This window comes from Chiloscyllium punctatum, chromosome 48 (assembly GCF_047496795.1).
Source record: "Chiloscyllium punctatum isolate Juve2018m chromosome 48, sChiPun1.3, whole genome shotgun sequence".
Lineage (NCBI taxonomy): Eukaryota > Metazoa > Chordata > Chondrichthyes > Orectolobiformes > Hemiscylliidae > Chiloscyllium > Chiloscyllium punctatum.
Genome location: NC_092786.1, coordinates 27,985,445 through 28,003,096, shown reverse-complemented (window position 1 = coordinate 28,003,096; position 17,652 = coordinate 27,985,445). Strand labels below are relative to the sequence as shown.

Sequence of the window (17,652 nt, the reverse complement as noted above, 5' to 3'; positions counted from 1 at the left end):
TGCAACATATTGTTGGACAGAGTTAGAATTTGTACTGGCAACAATATTTAGGTTAAGAATCAGTAAACAATCAGGAATAAAATCCCTTTTTCTCTACAGGCAATTTACAACTCAAGTGATGGGGTTAGGTGCTGCTGGAAATATCAGTACTTCGGTCTTAGCTATTTGTAAACCTATCAGTGACTGAGATTATTTAGACAAGTGTGAGTAGTCAAAGATCCTAATTAGCTTTGTAAAGCTGGGAAAAGTAATTTGAAAAGAATGCAAAAAAAGTGTCCAAGGAATATGGATTTAACTAATTGGGAACAAGACAATAGAATTTGTGTTTGAAAATGAGGGCATTCATTCTGCAGTAAGTGTTAAATTTGAATAAGGGAAATTATAAAGGCATGAATTATAAATCGTCTGAGGCAGATTTGTAAAATACATTAAAAAGGCATGATGATATAGGCGATGATATAGTCTTCAAAGCTATCTTGCATCACTTGTGGCAACTTCTGTGCTTCAAGGTGCAAAAATTCAGAAGCCAGTCAACTGGGGTAAGAAAGGAAGTTCAGCATTGCATAAGATTAAAAAGCCAAAAACGTTGCAAGAAATAGCAGTAGAACATTACAGCCCCTTCAGCCTTTGGTTCCACAACTTGGTAAACAATCTGAAGCCTATCCATCCTACATGATTCCAATTGCATCCATATGTTTATCCAATGATTATTTAAATGCCCTTTAAAGTTGGCGAGTCTACTACTGTTGCAGGCAAGGCATTCCTTGCCCCTACTACTGAGTTAAACTAGCTCTGACATCTGTCCTCTATCACCTCTTAATTCAAAGCTAAGTCCCCTTGTGCTAGCCATCATCATCTGAGGAAAAAGGCTCTCACTGACCACCCTATTTAACCCTTTGATTATCTTATGTCTCAATTAAGGCACCTTTCAACCTTCTTCTAACAAAACAGCTTCCAGTTCCTCAGCCTTTCCTCATTGGACCTTCCCTCCATACCAGGCAACATCCTAGTAAATCTCCTCTGCACCCTTTCCAAAGGTTCCACATCCTTCCTATAATGTGGTGAACCAGAACTGTATGCAATACTCCAAATGTGGCTGCACCAGAATTTTGTACAGCTGCAACATGGCCTTGTGGTTCCGAAACTCAATCCCCCTACCAATAAAAGCTAACACGCTGTATTCCTTAACAACCCTATCAATCTGGGTGGCAATTGGGAGGTTTATAGAATACAACGGAGTATATTTGAATATCACAAATGGACTTAAAAGGCTTCTTTAGATATGTAAAAAGAAAACATTTAGCTAAAACAAATGTGGGTCAAAAAGGCAGAGTCAGGAGAATAATAGAGAAATAATAGAGTCAGGAGAAATAAGATTAATTTGTGTTGATTTCAAGAAATGTCCCAGGAGTAGGGGCCCAAGTGACTAGGGAGAATGAATTTAAGGAAATTGGCATTAGTAAGAAGAATTATATGATATGACTTAATTGTTGAAAGTTGACAAATCCCGAGGACCTGGTGGTCTTCATTCCAGAATTTAGAGGTGGCTGGAGAGGCAGTTTGATGCCTTAGTAGTGATTATTATCCCAAACAGGATAGGAATCATTCCAGAATCTCTGGATTGGAACGTAGCAGAAGTCAATTTCGAAAGGGAGAGGTGAAAGCTAGGATCTGCAGACCTGTGATCCTTACATTACTGAGAATCTAGCATTTTCCCTAAATAAAGATGGGATAAATAATGTTGATAATCTTTTAATTCATAGCAGAGATTTGCAATCAGGGAATTGCATTTGATGAACTTGTCAATTTTGTTTGTAACATCAATGATCAAAGGCTAGCTGAAGGTAGTATAGTCGATTTTTGGAAGGCTTTTGGTAAAGACCCCCACTGGAGGCTAGTTAGATCAAAGCCCATAGGATGGGAGGTAATGTCAGCTAACAGACAAAAAAAGTCAGTAGGAATAAATGGATTTTTTCATGTTGGCAGACTGACTAGTGGAGTGCTACAAGGATCAGGACTTCTGCGCCAGCTGTTTGCAATGCTTACCTGTGATTTGGAGGCGGCAACCAAATGTATTACTTCTAAATTTTTATGAATCGGACAAAGGTAATTGGGAAATGTAAAGCAACTTCAGGAGGATTTGGACAGCCTTAGTGAATAGTCAAGAATATGGCAAGTGAAGAATTATGTGGAAACAGAAGTATGGAGTATTTCTTTAAATGGTAAGAGGTTGGGAAGTATAGTTGTACAAAAGGACCAGAGTATCCTTGTCAATGTCACCAAAGGGTAATATTCAGGTGCAGCAAACTATTAGGAAGGCTAACAGAACATAGTCTTGATTATAAAAGAATTTGAGTACAGAAGAAACACTACTTCCTTACATTATAAATGAGCTTAGTTAGACTGCAACTGGAGTGGTATGTGCATCCTTGTCCAAGAAAAGATGAGCACCAAGAGAAGGATTGTAACAAAGGTTTGCCAGACTTATTGCTGGGATATTGGGACTGACTTGTAATGAAATTAAGTAAACTAGGCTTGTATTCTCTTGACAGTGAGGTCTGCAGATGCTGCAGATCAGAGTTGTGTGTTGCTGGAAAAGTATAGCAGATCCAGTAGCATCAGAGGAGCAGGAGAATCGACATTTTTGGCTGGAGCCCTTCATCAGGAATGAGAAGGGCTCTAGCCTGAAACGTCAATTTTCCTGCTCCTCGGATGCTCCCTGACCTGCTGTGCTTTTCCAGCAACATATTCTTAACCCTTGCATTCTCTGGAGGTGATCTCACAAAATACTTGGGGATGGCCAGGTTGATTATTGACTAGATGTTTCTCCTGGTTGGGAGAGTTTGAAATTGGGAGGCACAGATTATAAGGGGGATGCACTTGGGTCCTAGATGAAAATAAATTATTTTACTGAAAGTTGAGAACCTTTAAAATTCTTTATCACAGAGGGCTGTGGAGGCTCAGTCTCGGATAATGGTTAAGGTATAAATTCATAGATTTCTGATGACAATTGGCAGATAGGATTATAGGAATTGGGTAAGCAAAAGACCAAAGTGTTTGGTCAGCCATGATTGTATTGAATAGCACAGCAGGCTGAATGGCCTATTTCTGTTCCTGGTTGGTGTAACATGTGGAGGACTGTGAAGCTGTTGAATTTGCTGGGAAGATATTTTATAAATCTTTAAAAATCAGTAAATATTGTTATTTAGAGGGATTTTGGTGTACTCAGTGTTGAGACATTTTTTTTGGCTAGGAGCTGAGTTAAGACAAACTTTGAGATGAGTAGAGTCCTAGAGTCATAGAGATGTATAGCATAGAAACTGAACCTTTGGTCTAACCCATCCATGCCGACCAGATATCCCAACCCAATCTAGTCCCACCTGCCAGCACTTGGCTCATATCCCTCCAAGCCCTTCCTATTCATACACCCATCCAAATGCCTCTTAAATGTTGCAATTGTACCAGCCTCCACCACATCTTCTGGCAGCTCATTCCATACACATACTACCCTCTGCTTGAAAAGGTTGCCCCTTAGGTCCCTTTTATATCTTTCCCCTCTCACCCTAAACCTATGCCCTCTAGTTCCGGACTCACGGATCCCAAGGAAAAGACTTTGTCTATTTATCCTATCCATGCCCCTCATAATTTTGTAAACCTGTATAAGGTCACCCCTCAGCCTCCGACGCTCCATGGAAAATAGCCCCACTCTGTTCAGCCTCTCCCTGTAGCTCAAATCCTCCAACCCTGGCAACATCCTTGTAAATCTTTTCTGAACCCTTTCAAGTTTCACAACATATTTCCGATAGGAAGGAGACCAGAATTGCACGCAATATTCCAACAGCGGCCTAACCAATGTCCTGTACAGCTGCAACATGACCTCCCAATTCCTGTACTCAATACTCTGACCAATAAAAGAAAGCATACCAAATACCTTCATTATCCTATCTACCTGCGAATCCACTTTCAAGGAGTTATGAACCTGCACTCCAAGGTCTCTTTGTTCAGCAACACTCCCTAGGACCTTACCATTAAGTGTAGAAGTCCTGCTAAGATTTGCTTTCCCAAAATGCAGCACCTCGCATTTATCTGAATTATACTCCATCTGCCACTTCTCAGCCAATTGGCCCATCTGGTCCAGATCCTGTTGTAATCTGAGGTAACCCTCTTCGCTGTGCACTACACCTCCAATTTTGGTGTCATCTGCAAACTTACTAACTATACCTCTTATGCTCGCATCCAAATCATTTATGTAAATGACAAAAAGTAGAGGGCCCAGCACCGATCCTTGTGGCACTCCACTGGTCACTGGCCTCCAGTCTGAAAAACAATCCTCCACCAACACCCTCTGTCTTCTACCTTTTGAGCCAGTTCTGGATCCAAATGGCTAGTTCTCCCTGTGTTCCAGGAGATCTAACCTTGCTAATCAGTCTCCCACGGGGAACTTTGTTGAACGCCTGACTGAAGACCATATAGATTACATCTACTACTCTGCCTTCATCAATCTTCTTTGTTACTTCTTCAAAAAACTCAATCAAGTTTGTGAGACATGATAGTAGCTTGTCTTTTTATATTTTTAAAAAGTTTTTTTCTTTATATTGCCAGGCCTGAAGTTAATTGCAGATTGAATAGTGTTCAGATAATTCTGTAGACATTTCTACTTTGGAAAAGCATTATGCTCCAACAGACAGCAAACATTTGAATGTTCACAGGTGCCTTACAGGGAAAACCAGTGTGAACAGTCTAACAAAGAATTTTGGGGGGGCAAGAAAAGGCTGAGACCAAATTAGAACTGGTTTTGAACTTTTTTAATCAGAAGTATTGTGGCTGCCAAAGCTACAGAAAGATCTGATGGCTCTGTTATCCTTTCATTATAAATTTAAAAGTTGGAAATAGAATTTCAGTTATAAGAATTAAATAAATATTCCTCCAAGCCCATTGGGAATTATTTACGTTGACCAGTGCCTTCAGATACCAAGCAAGATATAATCGCACCGACAGCACTGCTTAAGTGGACTAGCTGCTTATATTTCCTTTTATTTTTCTTTAATTTATCCTTCAACTGTGTGTTTGCTTTTGTCTCTCCATATGACTGAGGGCTAGAATCAAGATTGGGTTTAAATCATAGATATTAGATTACCTTTCGTTTTAACTGTTCTCAAATTAATTTGATTTTGTTTAAGCCATAAACTTGGTGTCTGGTATCAAATTCAAGAAGTCTAATTAGGAATCGAGCAATTTTAAGGGTCATTGTTTTAATTTCACGGTTGCAAATACAGGAATATGGTCGCTGATTTGATTTAACTGTCTCCCTGTTACAACAATATTTAATGAGGTATGTGACTGTTCATTGCAAGAATATTTAGAGAAGTTGGATTGGAGATGTCTTGTCTTTTTGCAATTGTGTAGAGCTCTGGTGAAACCAGATTTAGAGTCAGATGTAAAGCACGTATACAGACACTTCAGTCCAACTCATCCATGTTGATAAGATATTCTACATTATTCTAGTCCCACTCACCGGCATCTGGCCAATATTCCTCTAAACCCGTATTCATATACCCATTCAGATGCCTTTTAAATGTAGTAATTGTACCAACCTTTTACTAGTTCTGGCAACTCATTGTATACAAACAATATCCTCTGTCCTTTTTTTTAATTTCTTTCCCTCTCACCACAAGCCAATGCCCTCTAGTTTGGATACCCTATCCTAGGGAAAATACCTTGAATATTCACCCAATCTATTCCCCTTGTGAATTTGTCAACTTTAAGTCTCCAATGCTTTGGGAAAAATAGCCCCAGCCTATTCAACCTCTTCCTGAAAGCTCAACCCCTCCAACCCTGGCAACATCCTTGTAAATCTTTTCTGAACCCTTTCAATTTTGACAACATCGTCCAAGAGAAGGGAGATCAAAAATGACTGCAGTATTCCAAAAGTGGCCTTACCAATGTCCTGTCCAGCAACATGATCTCCCAACTCCAATACTCAATGCACTGATCAATAAAGGTAAATATACCAAACGCCTTTTTCACTACCCTGTCTACTTGCGATTCCACTTTCAAGAAACGACGAACCAAGGTCAAACAACACTCTCCAGGACCTTACCATTGAGGTGTATAAGTCCTGCCCTGATTTCCCTATCAAAATGCAGCACCTCAATTTAGATAAATTAAACTCCAACTGCCACTCCTAAACCTGTTGGCCTATCTGATCAAGGACACATTGCACTCTGAGAACCTCCTTCATTGTCCACTACACCATCACATTTGGTGTCATCAGCAAACTTTCTAACAATACCAAATATATACCTATCCAAATCATTTACAACTAACAAAAAGTAATGGACCCAGCACAATCCTTGTGGGCACACTGCTGGTAACAGGCCTCCAATCCAAAAACTAACCTTTCGCACCATCCTCTCTCTCTTATGTTTTTGAGCTAGTTCTGTATCCAAATGACTAGTTCTCCCTGTATTCCGTGTGATCAAACCTTGTTAACCAGTATACCGTGCGGAACCTCGTCATACGCCCTACTAAAATCCATGTAGATTACATCCACTGCTCTGCCTTCATCAATCTTCTTCACTTCAAAAAAAAAGTTCAAGTTACTGAGACACTATTTCCCATCATAAGGCCCTTGCCTTTCCAAATATATGTCACCCTGTCCCTTAGAATTGTCTCCATCTTGTACACCAGGCTCACCGATTTATAGTTCCATGGATTTTCCTTACCACCTTTTAAGTAGTGACACCACGTTAGCCAGCCTCCAGTCTTCTGATACCTCCATCCATATCTATCAATGATATAAACATCTCAACAAGGGGGGCCAGCAATCCCGTCCTTAGCTTCCCACAAAGTTCTAGGGTGAACCTGATCAGGTTCTGGTGATTTTTATCCACCTTTATGTATTTTAAGATGTTTAGCACCACGTCCTCTTCTAAGGTGATCAAACAGATGGATGAGGGTAAAGCAGTTGATGTGGTGTTTATAGATTTCAGTAAAGCATTTGAGGTTCCCCACAGTAGGCAGAAAATAGAAGCATGGGATTGAGGATAATTTAGTGGTTTGGATCAGAAATTGGCTAACTGAAAGACTAGTGGTTGATGGGAAATGTTCATCCTGGAGTTCCGTTACTAGTGGTGTACTGCAAGGATCTGTTTTGGGGTCACTGCTGTTTGTCATTTTTTTATAAATGACCTGGATGAGGTGTAGAAGGATGGGTTAGTAAATTTGTGGATGACACGAAAGTCGGAAGGTGTTGCAGGTTATGGAGGGACATAGGTAAGCTGCAGAGCTTGGCTGACAGGTGGCAAATGGAGTTTAATGTGGAAGAGTGTGAGGTGACTCACTTTGGAAGGAGTAACAGGAATACAGAGTACTGGGCTAATGGTAAGATTGTTGGTAGTGTGGATGAGCAGAGAGACCTGTGTTCAGTTGTCCCTCAAGGTGATGGGGTTGTTAAGAAGGCATAGCTTTTATTGGTAGTGGGACTGAGTTTCGGAGCCATGAGGCCATGTTGCAGCTGTACAAAACTCTGGTGCAGGAACACTTGGAGAATTGTGTACAGTTCTCTCACAGCATTGTAGGAAGGATGTGGAAGCATTGGAAAGGGTAAATTTCCTCTGCACCAGGATGTTGCCTGGTATGGAGGGAAGGTGTTATGAGAAAAGGCTGAGGGACCTGAGGCTAAGAGGTGACTTAATAGAGGCATACAAGATAATCAAAGGATTAGATAGAGTGGACAGTGAGAGCCTTTTTCCTCAGATGGTGATGGCTAGCACAAAAGGCTTTAAATTGTCAGAGGTAATTTCTTTACTCAGTAGGAAGGATGTTGAATGCCTTGCCTGTAGCAGTAGTGGACTTGCCAACATTTAAGGGCATTACATGGTCATTGGATAAAAATATGGGTGATAGTGGAATAGTGTAGCTTGGCTTTAGATTGGTTTCACAGGTCAGCAGAATATTTGAGGGCAGAAGGGCCTGTACTGTGCTCTAATATTCTATGTTCTATGGACACTTTTTTTTCCCCTCAAGGTATTGCTACTTATTTCCCCAAGTTCTCTATCTTCCATATTCTTCTCCATAGGAAACATTGCAAAATACTCTTTTAGTGTATATCCATCTCCTGTGATTCTATAGATAGGTGGCCTTGTTAATCTTTAAGGGGCCCTGTTCCCTCCCTTGTTACACTTTTTTTTGCGTAATATCTTTATGTAATCCCATTGGATTCTCCTTAACCCTATTCACCAAAGGTATTTCACGTCCCCAATTCTGCCCTCCTAATTTCCCTCTTAAGTATACTCCTCCTACCTTTGTATTCTTCTAAGGATTCACTTGATCTCTCCTGTCTATATCTGACATATGCTTCCTCCTTTTTCTTGACCAGAACCTCCAATTTCTCTAGTCATGTACCATTCCCTTCACCTACCAGCCTTGACCTTCACCCAGACAGCACATAGTGTCTCTGGATTCTCATTATTTCATTTTCGAAAGCTTCCCATTTTCTGGCCATCCCTTTTACCGGTGAATATCTGCCTCCAATCAATTTTTCAAAGTTCTTGTATAAAACTGTCAAAATAGGCTTTCCTCTAATTTAGAACTTTTAACTTTAACTTTTAGATCAATTCTATCCGTTTCCAATTTTGAAACTAATAGAATTATAGTCACTGGCCTCAGTGCTCCCACTGACACCTCAATAAGGCCTGCCCTATTTCCCAAGTGTACTGAATAAGCAAAATTTTCTTGTACACACTTAAATTCCTGTCTTTCCAAGTCCTTAACACGACAGCAGTCTGAGTCCATGTTTGGAAAGTTAAAATGCCCTATCATTCTTACAGAACTCCTTTAATTGCTTCTCAATTTCCTGCTGACTTTTCGGGGTCAAATAAGGTGAATATTCCTTTCTGATTTGAATTCCACCCAAATACCTTCCCTGGAAGTATTCCCAGGAATATCTGAAGTATAACTGTAATGTTATCCCTAATCAAAGACACCACACCTCCTCTGCCCCTCTTGCTATCCTTCCCATAGTATCTCTATTGTGAAATATTTAGCTGCTAGTCCTGTCTATCCCTGAGCCAGGTCTTTCTGATAGTTATGATATCCCAGTCCCATGTTCCTAGTCATGCCCTGAGCTCATCTGCCTTGTCTGTCAGGCCTCTTTCATTGAAATAATTGCAGTTTAAATTTATCCATCCTACCTCATTCATGAAACCAACTAATCAGACCATTTAGAACAGTGGACAGTTTAGAAGTTTACGTTATCCAAACTTGCTTTTGGATGGTGCAAAATAGTGGAGTGGCAATGATGGATTCTTGCAAGGACATCAGAAGTAACTACTGAATTAGGAAGAGACTCCAGTAGATTCTCTGGCTGCAGTTAAACAGATGGAAAATACAAACAGATGAGTGTGAAATAGCTAGACGACAGTAGAAAGGAATCAAGAGGAATATCAAATGCTGCAGATGAGTTAAGAAAAACAAAAGGGAGAGTTTACTTTGTGTTTGATTATATCTGTGGTGTCACTTGCTGACATTAGTAGGCATTTGGATCTGAACGTTTTTGAATTAACCATCCTTAAACTGAGGAATAGGTGGCACCTTGCCTACTAGTGCTTTTCAGTTCAGCGTTCTGTGTGGTAAATAACTGAATTTTAGTTGATTAGATTAGATTAGATTACTTACAGTGTGGAAACAGGCCCTTCGGCCCAACAAGTCCACACCAACCCACCGAAGCGCACCCAACCAGACCCATTCCCCAACATTTACCCCTGCACCTAGCACTACGGGAAATTTAGCATAGTCAATTCACATAACCTGCACATTTTTGGACTGTGGGAGGAAACTGGAGCACCTCGAGGAAACCCACGCAGACACTGGGAGAGTGTGCGAACTCCACACAGACAGTTCCCTGAGGTGGGATCTGAACCTGGGTCTCTGGCGCTGTGAGACCATGCCGCCCTTTTTTGGTCTGAACTCAGTTAGCCAATGGAGGGCTGCAATTACAGAGGAACTTCTATTATCCAAAGGACACAAGTGGGGAGTATTTTGTTTGGTTAATCAAATGCTGGATAACCTCATTAGCTAAGCATCAGGACTTTGAAGTCTTGTTAGGAATATCCAAAATTCGAATGCCAGATAATTGGTTCCTCTATACACCAGTATCCTTGGAAAGGACATGAGTCAGCCAAACTGCTTGCTTCATATTGCCATCCTGCATTTGTATGTTGCGCAAGAAGACATACATTCACTGTAATATGCCTCCAACAGTGGAGTCAGTTTCCAAGCCCATAGGACCAAATTATCTGCCTGTAGAATCTGACCCTGTAAAGAAACATGAATTTATTTTGTGATAAAAGAAATGTATACAGAAAAATTACATACACATCATTGCTATAGTTTGGATTTTCGAATAGTGACATATGGAATTGGTTACTTGTTCTTTTTAAATTTTAAATAACTGTCAAACACTCCTGGAACAATGACCTAATCCAGTATGTATCAGTGAGCAGGAACTTCTGAAATGTTTGTTTGTTCTGTACTATTTTATGACAGAGTATAAATGTTGAACACCATTAGCATGTTTTTGGTTTAACAAAAATAAAGGATGGATTTTAGCTTAGGAAACCCGGAGATAAAACACTTCAGAAAAAATTCAGAAGAGACCTGACTGAGATTAGAAGTAAGTACAGGCGGTATCTGCATTGGAAATGGGTTCGTTTGCAAGTCGAACTGTTTATAAATTGGAACGCAGTGCAGGACAGTGGAAAGCAGCCATTCTTAAGTACAGGAAATGTTTATACATCAACCTTTAAAATTTCTTGAAATGCATAAAAGTGAATAAATCCCCAGGACCTGATCAGGTGTACCCTAGAACTCTGGGAAGCTAGGGAAATGATTGTTGGGCCCCTTGCTGAGATTTGTATCATTGACCGTCATAAGTGAGGCGTTGAAATACTGGAGGTTGTCTAATGTGGTGTCACTATTTAAGAAAGATGGTAAGGGAAAGGCAGGGAACTACAGATCAGTGAGCCTGATGTTGGTGGTGGGCAAGTTGCTGGAGAGAATCCCGAGGGACAGGATTTGCATAAATTTGGAAAGGCAGTGACTGAGGGATAGTCACCATGGCTTTGTGTGTGGGAAATCACGTCTCATGAACTTTACTTTTTTTTGAGGAATTGAGAGCAGAGCTGTAGGCGTGATCTGTATTGATGTCAGTAAGGCGTTCAACAAGGTTCCCCATGGGAGACTGGTTCGCAAGGTTAGATCTTGTGGAATACAGGGAGAACTAGCCATTTGGATACAGAACTGGCTCAAAGGTAGAAGACAGAAGGTGGTGGCGAAGGGTTGCTTTTCAGACTTGGAGGCCTGTGACCAGTGTGCCACGAGGATCAGTGCTGGATCCGCTGCTTTTCATCTTGTATATAAAATGATTTGGATGCAAACGTACAAGGTAAAGTTAGTAAGCTTGCAGATAGCCCCAAAATTGGAGGTGTAGTGGACAGCAAAGAGGGTTACCTCAGATTACAACAGGAAAGATCCTGTTGTAATCTGAGGTAACCTTCTTTGCTGTCCAGATGGGTCAATGGGTTAAGGAATGGAGTTTAATTTAGATAAATGTGAGGTGCTGCATTTTGGAAAATCAAATAAAAACAGGTCCGGTACACTACTTTGTCCTGGGGAGTGTTGCTGAACAAAGCGCAGGTTCATAGTTCCTTGAAAGTAGAGTCACAGGTAGATAGGATAGTGAAGGAGGTATTTGGTATGCTTTCCTTTATATGTCAGAACATTAAATGTAGAGTTGGGAGGTCATGTTGCAGCTGTGCAGGACATTGGTTTGGCCACTTTTGGAATGTTATGTGCAATTCTGGTCTCCTTCCTATCGTAAGGATGTTGTGAAATGTTAAAGATTTACAAGGATGTTGCCAGAGTTGGAGGGTTTAAGCAATAGGGAAAGGATGAATAGGCTTTTTTTTTCCCTGGAGCATCGGAAGTTGTGGAGTGACCTTTATCAAGATTTATAGCATCATGAGGAACATGGATAGGGTAAATAGACAAAGTCTTTTCCCTGGGGTGCTGGAGCCCAGAACTGGAGGGTGTAGCTTTAGGGCAAGAAGGGAAAGATATAAAAAAGGACCTAAGGGGCAACTTATACACACAGGGTGGTGTGTGTATGGAATGAGTTGCCAGAGGAAGTGGTGGAGGCTGGTACAATTACAATGTTTAAAGGCATCTAGATGGGTGTACAAATAGGAAGGGTTTAGAGGGATATGGGCCAAATGCTAGCAAATGGGGCTAGATCAGTTTGAGATATCTGGTTAGCACAAAGGTCGGACTGACTTGTCTATTTCCGTGCTGTACATCTGACTCTACTTTGTTGCCTGCCTTGACTGTTTTGATTTGCTCCTTTTTCCAGCTGCAGTAGCCTTTGGCTGATCTTTTTCTCGCTATCTAGAACATACAACGTTACAGTGCAGTACAGACCCTCAATGTTGTGCTGACCTATGAAACCAATCTGAAGCCCATCTAGCCTACACTATTCCATTCTCATCCATCTGTCTATCCAATGACCATTTAAATGCCATTAAAATTGGTGAGTCTAATACTGTTGCAGACAGGGGTTCTATGCCCCTACTACTGAATAAAGAAATTACCTCTTACATCTGTCCTATATTTATCACCCCTCAATTCAAAGCTATGTCGCCTCATGTTAGCGATCAGCATCTAAGGAGAAAGGCTCTCACCATCAGTTACATTTAGTTTAGCGATGGAAAGGGAGAGGTACATGCCACAGGTCAAGAGGAATTGATGGGGCAAGGGAAATTATAATGTGATTAAGCAAGAATTAGGATGCATAGAATGGGGTAGCAAAATGCAGGGGATGCAGGCAATGGAAATATGGAGCTGGTTTAAGGAACAGATATTGTGTGTCCTTGATAGGTATGTCCCTGTCAGGCAGGGAGGAAGTGATAAGGTCAGGGAACCGTGGTTTACTACAGAAATTGCATCTCTTCTTAAGCAGAGGAAGGAGACTTATATGCTGATAATGTAAGATGGTTCAGATGAGGCGATGGAGAGGTACAGATCAGCTAGGAAGGGTTTAAAGAGAGAGTTGAGAAAAGCAAAGACAGGACATGAGCAGTCTTTAGCAAATTGAACCTCGGAAAACCCTTAAACGAATAAAAGGATGACAGGGGTAGGAATAGGGCCAGTCAAAGACAGAAGTGGGAAGTTGAGTGTGGACCCTGTAGAGATCGGAGATGTATTAAATGAACATTTCTCATTAGTTTTCACTCAGGAAAAGGAGAATATTGTAGAAGAGAAAAATGAGGTACGAGATATTAGACTGGAAAGGAGGTTAGTTATGAACAGGTTTAATTAATTCTAGAAGCAGTGAAAGTAGTCAAGTCCCCTGGGCCAGTTGGGATTTATCTGAGGATTCTCTGGGAAGCAAGGTAGGAGATAGCAGAGCCTTTGGCTTTGACATTTGAGTCGTCATTGTCTAAAGGTTTGGTACCAGAGGACTGGAGGATTTCAAATGTTGTGCCTTTGTTCAAGAAGGGCAGTAGAGATGACCCAGGTAATTATAGACCAGTGAGCCTTACTTCTGTTGTAGGAAAGGTTTATAAGAGATAATCCCATGCAAGAACTGCACAAAACACTACATAGGACAAACAGGAAGACAGCTAACGGTCCGCATCCATGAACACCAACTAGCCACGAAACGACACAACCAGCTATCCTTAATAGCCACACACACAGATGACAAGCAACATGAATTTGACTGGGACAACCCTACCATTATAGGGCAAGCCAAACAGAGAATAGCCATGGAATTCCTAGAGGCATGGCACTCATCCACAGACTCTATCAACAAACACATCGACCTGGACCCAATATACCGGCCACTGCAGTGGACAGCTGGAACTGACAACTGGAAGCGGCAGAGACAAGCCACTATAAATGCCGGAGGAAACATCACAGAAGCGCTTCACAGGATGCTCCCAAGCACTGAGGATGTCACCTAGACAGGGGACGAAATGTTTGCAACACAAATTCCCAGCTCGGCGAACAGAACTAAAACAATGAGCACCCGTGCTACAAATCTTCTCCCAAACTTATTAGAGATAAGATTTATAATCATCTAGCAAGCAACAATTTGATTTCAGATAGTCAACATGGTTTTGTCAAAGACAGGTTGTGTCTCACAAACGTCATTGAGTTTTTTGAGGAGGTGACCAAGCATGTAGATGTGGGTAGGGCAGTTGACATGGTATATATGAAGGTCTTATGAGTAAAGTCTTTGATAAGGTTCCACATGGTAGGCTGTTAGAGAAAATGCAGAGGTATGGGATTGAGGGTGATTTAGCAGTTTTGATTAGAAACTGGCTTTCTGAAAGAAGGTAACGAGTGATGGTTGATGGAAAATATTCAGCCTTGAGTCAAGTTACTAGTGGTGTGCCACAAGGATGTGTTTTGGGACCACTGCTGTTTGTCATTTTTATAAATGACTTAGATGCAGGCATAGGTGGATGGATTAGTAAATTTGCAGATGACACTAAAGTTGGTGGAGTAGTGGACAGTTTGGAAGAATGTTGCAGGGGGACTTGGATAAACTGCAGAACTGGGCTAAGGTGGCAAATGGAGTTCAATGTAGTTAAATGTGAGGTGATGCACTTTGGGAAGAATAACAGGAAGGCAGAGTACTGGGTCAGTGGAAAGATAGTGTGGATGTGCAGAGGGATCTTGGTGTCCATGTACATCCCTGAAAGTTGCCACCCAGGTGGATAGTGCTGTTAAGAAGGCATATAGTGTGTTAGGTTTCATTGATAGAGGGATTGCGTTCCGGAGCCGCAATATCATGCTGCAACTATACAAAACATTGGTGCGGCCACACTCGGAATATTGTGTACAGTTCTGGTCCCCATATTTCAGGAGGATGTGGATGCATTGGAAAAGGTGCAGAGGAGATTTACCAGGATGTTGCCTCGTGTGGAGGGAAGGTCTTATGAGGAAAGGCTGAGAGACTTGGGTCTGTTCTCATTGCATAGAAGAAGGCTAAGAGGGGATTTAATAGGGTAGGGTAGACAGTGAAAATCATTTTCCTATGATGATGACATCAGCTTGTAGGAGGGGTCATAACAACAAATTGAGGGGCAATAGATTTAAGTCAGAGGCAGGTTCTTTACTCAGAGAGTGGTAAGGGCGTGGAATGCCCTACCTGCCAATGTAGTTAACTCAGCCACATTATGGAGATTTTAAACCATCCTTGGATAAGCACATGGATGATGATGGGATAGTGTAGGGGGCGAGCTGAGAATAGTTCACAGGTCGGCACAACATTTAAGGGCCGAAGGGCCTGTTCTGCGCTGTATTGTTCTATGTTATATCCACCCTAACTAACCCTCTGATCTTATGTCTCGACTAAGTCACTTCTCAACCACCTTTTTATCTTTAACGAAAACAGCCTTTAGTCCTTTGGGTTTTATTTGTAAGACCTTCCTTCCATGCTAGGCAACGTCCACATTCTTCCTAGAATGCAGTGACCAGAACTATACGCAATACTCAAAGTGTGGCTGCACCAGAGTTTTGTACAGCTGCAGCATGACCTTGTGGTTCTGAAACTCAATCCCTCTAACAAATAAAAGCTAACACACTGTAATCCGCCTTCACCCTATTAACCTGGTGGCACTTTCAGGGATCTATGTACATGGACGCCAAGATCTTTCTGCTCATCCACACTGCCAAGAATCTTACCATTAGCCCAGTACTCATTATTCCTGTCACTCCTTCTAAAGTGAATCCCCTCATTTCTCAGCATTTGAACTCCAATTGCCACCGCCCCCCCCACCCCCCCCAGCCCAGCTCTGCAGCTTATCTATCTCCATCTGTAACCTGCAACATCCTTAGTCACTGTCCATACGTCCTCTGACCTTAGTGTCATCTGCAAATTTACTAATCATCCTTCCATGCTCTCATCCAGGTCATTTATAAAAATGACAAACAGCAGTGGATCAAAAACAGACCCTTGCAGTATACCACTAGTAACTAAATTCCAGGATGAATATTTCCCATCAATCCCCATCCTCTGTTGTCTTTCAGCTAGCCAATTTCTGATCCAAACCACTAAACTGCACTCAATCCCATGCCTCTGTATTTTTGCAATGGGTAACCTTATCAAATGCCTTACTAAAATCACATCAACCATTTTACCCTTGTCCACCTGTTTGGTCACCTTCTCAAAGAACTCAGTAAGGTTCACAAAATAGTGTTCACTATCCCTAATCAACTTTCTAGTATGATTATAAATCCTTTCTCTTATAACCTTTTCCAACACTTTGCCCATAACCGAAGTAAGGCTCACTGGTCTATAATTACCAGGGTTATCTCTACTCCCCTTCTTAAACAAGGAGACATTTGTTATCCTTCAGTTTTCTGGCACTATTCCTGTAGACAATGACGACATAAAGATCAAAGCCAAAGGCTCTGTAATCTCTTTCCTGGCTTCCCAGAGAATCTTGGATAAATCCCATCTGACCCAGGGGACTTACATATTTTTACACTTTGCAGAATTGCTAACACCACCTTGCAAACCTCCATCCCATCCAGTCTAGTAGCATCCACATTCTCCTCAACAACAATGTGCATATTAATGAAAAGTAATCATTTAGCACTTCCCCATCTCCTCTGACTCCACGCACAATTTCCCACTCCTATCCTTGATTTGGCACTAATCTTACACTAGTCATTCTTTTATTCGTGATATACCTATAGAAAGCCTTGGGGAGTTTTTTGATCCTATTTGCTAATGACTTCTCATGTCCCCTTCTGGCTCTTCTTAACACTCTCTTTTTAGGTCTTTCCTGGCTAACTTGTAATTCTCAAGCACCCTAACTGAGCCATCACATCTCATTCTAACATAAGCTGCCTCCTTCCCTTTGATGAGAGATTCAACTTCCTTAGTAAACCATGTCTCTCTCACTCAACAACTTCCTCCCTGCCTGACAGGTACATATTTACAGGTTTGCAGATGACCCCAAGATTGGTGGACTAGCAGATAGTGAAGGGGATTGTCAGAGAACACAGCAGAATATAGATTGGAGAGATGGGCAGAGAAATGGTAGGTGGAGTTCAATTCCGGCAAATGCGAGGTGATGCAATTTTGGAAGATCCAACTATGCAGTAAATGGAAGAGGTCTGGGGAAGATTGATGCACAAAGAGATCTGGGTGTTCAAGTCCATTGTTCCCTGAAAGTGGCAACACGGGTCAGTAAAGTGGTCAAGAAGGCATACGGCATGTTGTCCTTCATTGGATGGGATATTAAGTATAAGAATTAGCAGGTTATGTTACAGTTGTATAGGACTTTGGTTGGGCCGCATTTGGAATACTGCGTACAGTTCTGGTCACCACATTACCGGAACGAAGTGAATGCTTTGGAGAGGGTACAGAGAAGGTTCACTGGGATGTTAGCTGGTATGGAGGGTGCTAGTTGTGAAGAGAGGTTGATTTTAGATTAGGATTATTTCCATTAGAAAGACGGAGGTTGAGTGGGGAACCTGGTTAAGGTCTATAAAATCATGAGGTACAGACAGAGTGTAGAGCAAGAAGCTTTTTCCACAGAGTGTGGAACTCAATTATTAGGGGTCACGAGTTCAAAG

At 41.5% G+C, this 17,652-nt stretch overlaps 1 protein-coding gene across 1 annotated transcript in view; it reads left to right on the top strand.

Moving 5' to 3' along the window:
- LOC140468798 (zinc transporter ZIP1-like) overlaps positions 1-17,652 on the top strand; it is a 49,625-nt gene that overhangs the window by 14,812 nt on the left and 17,161 nt on the right. The gene's annotated exons all lie outside the window — the stretch shown is intronic.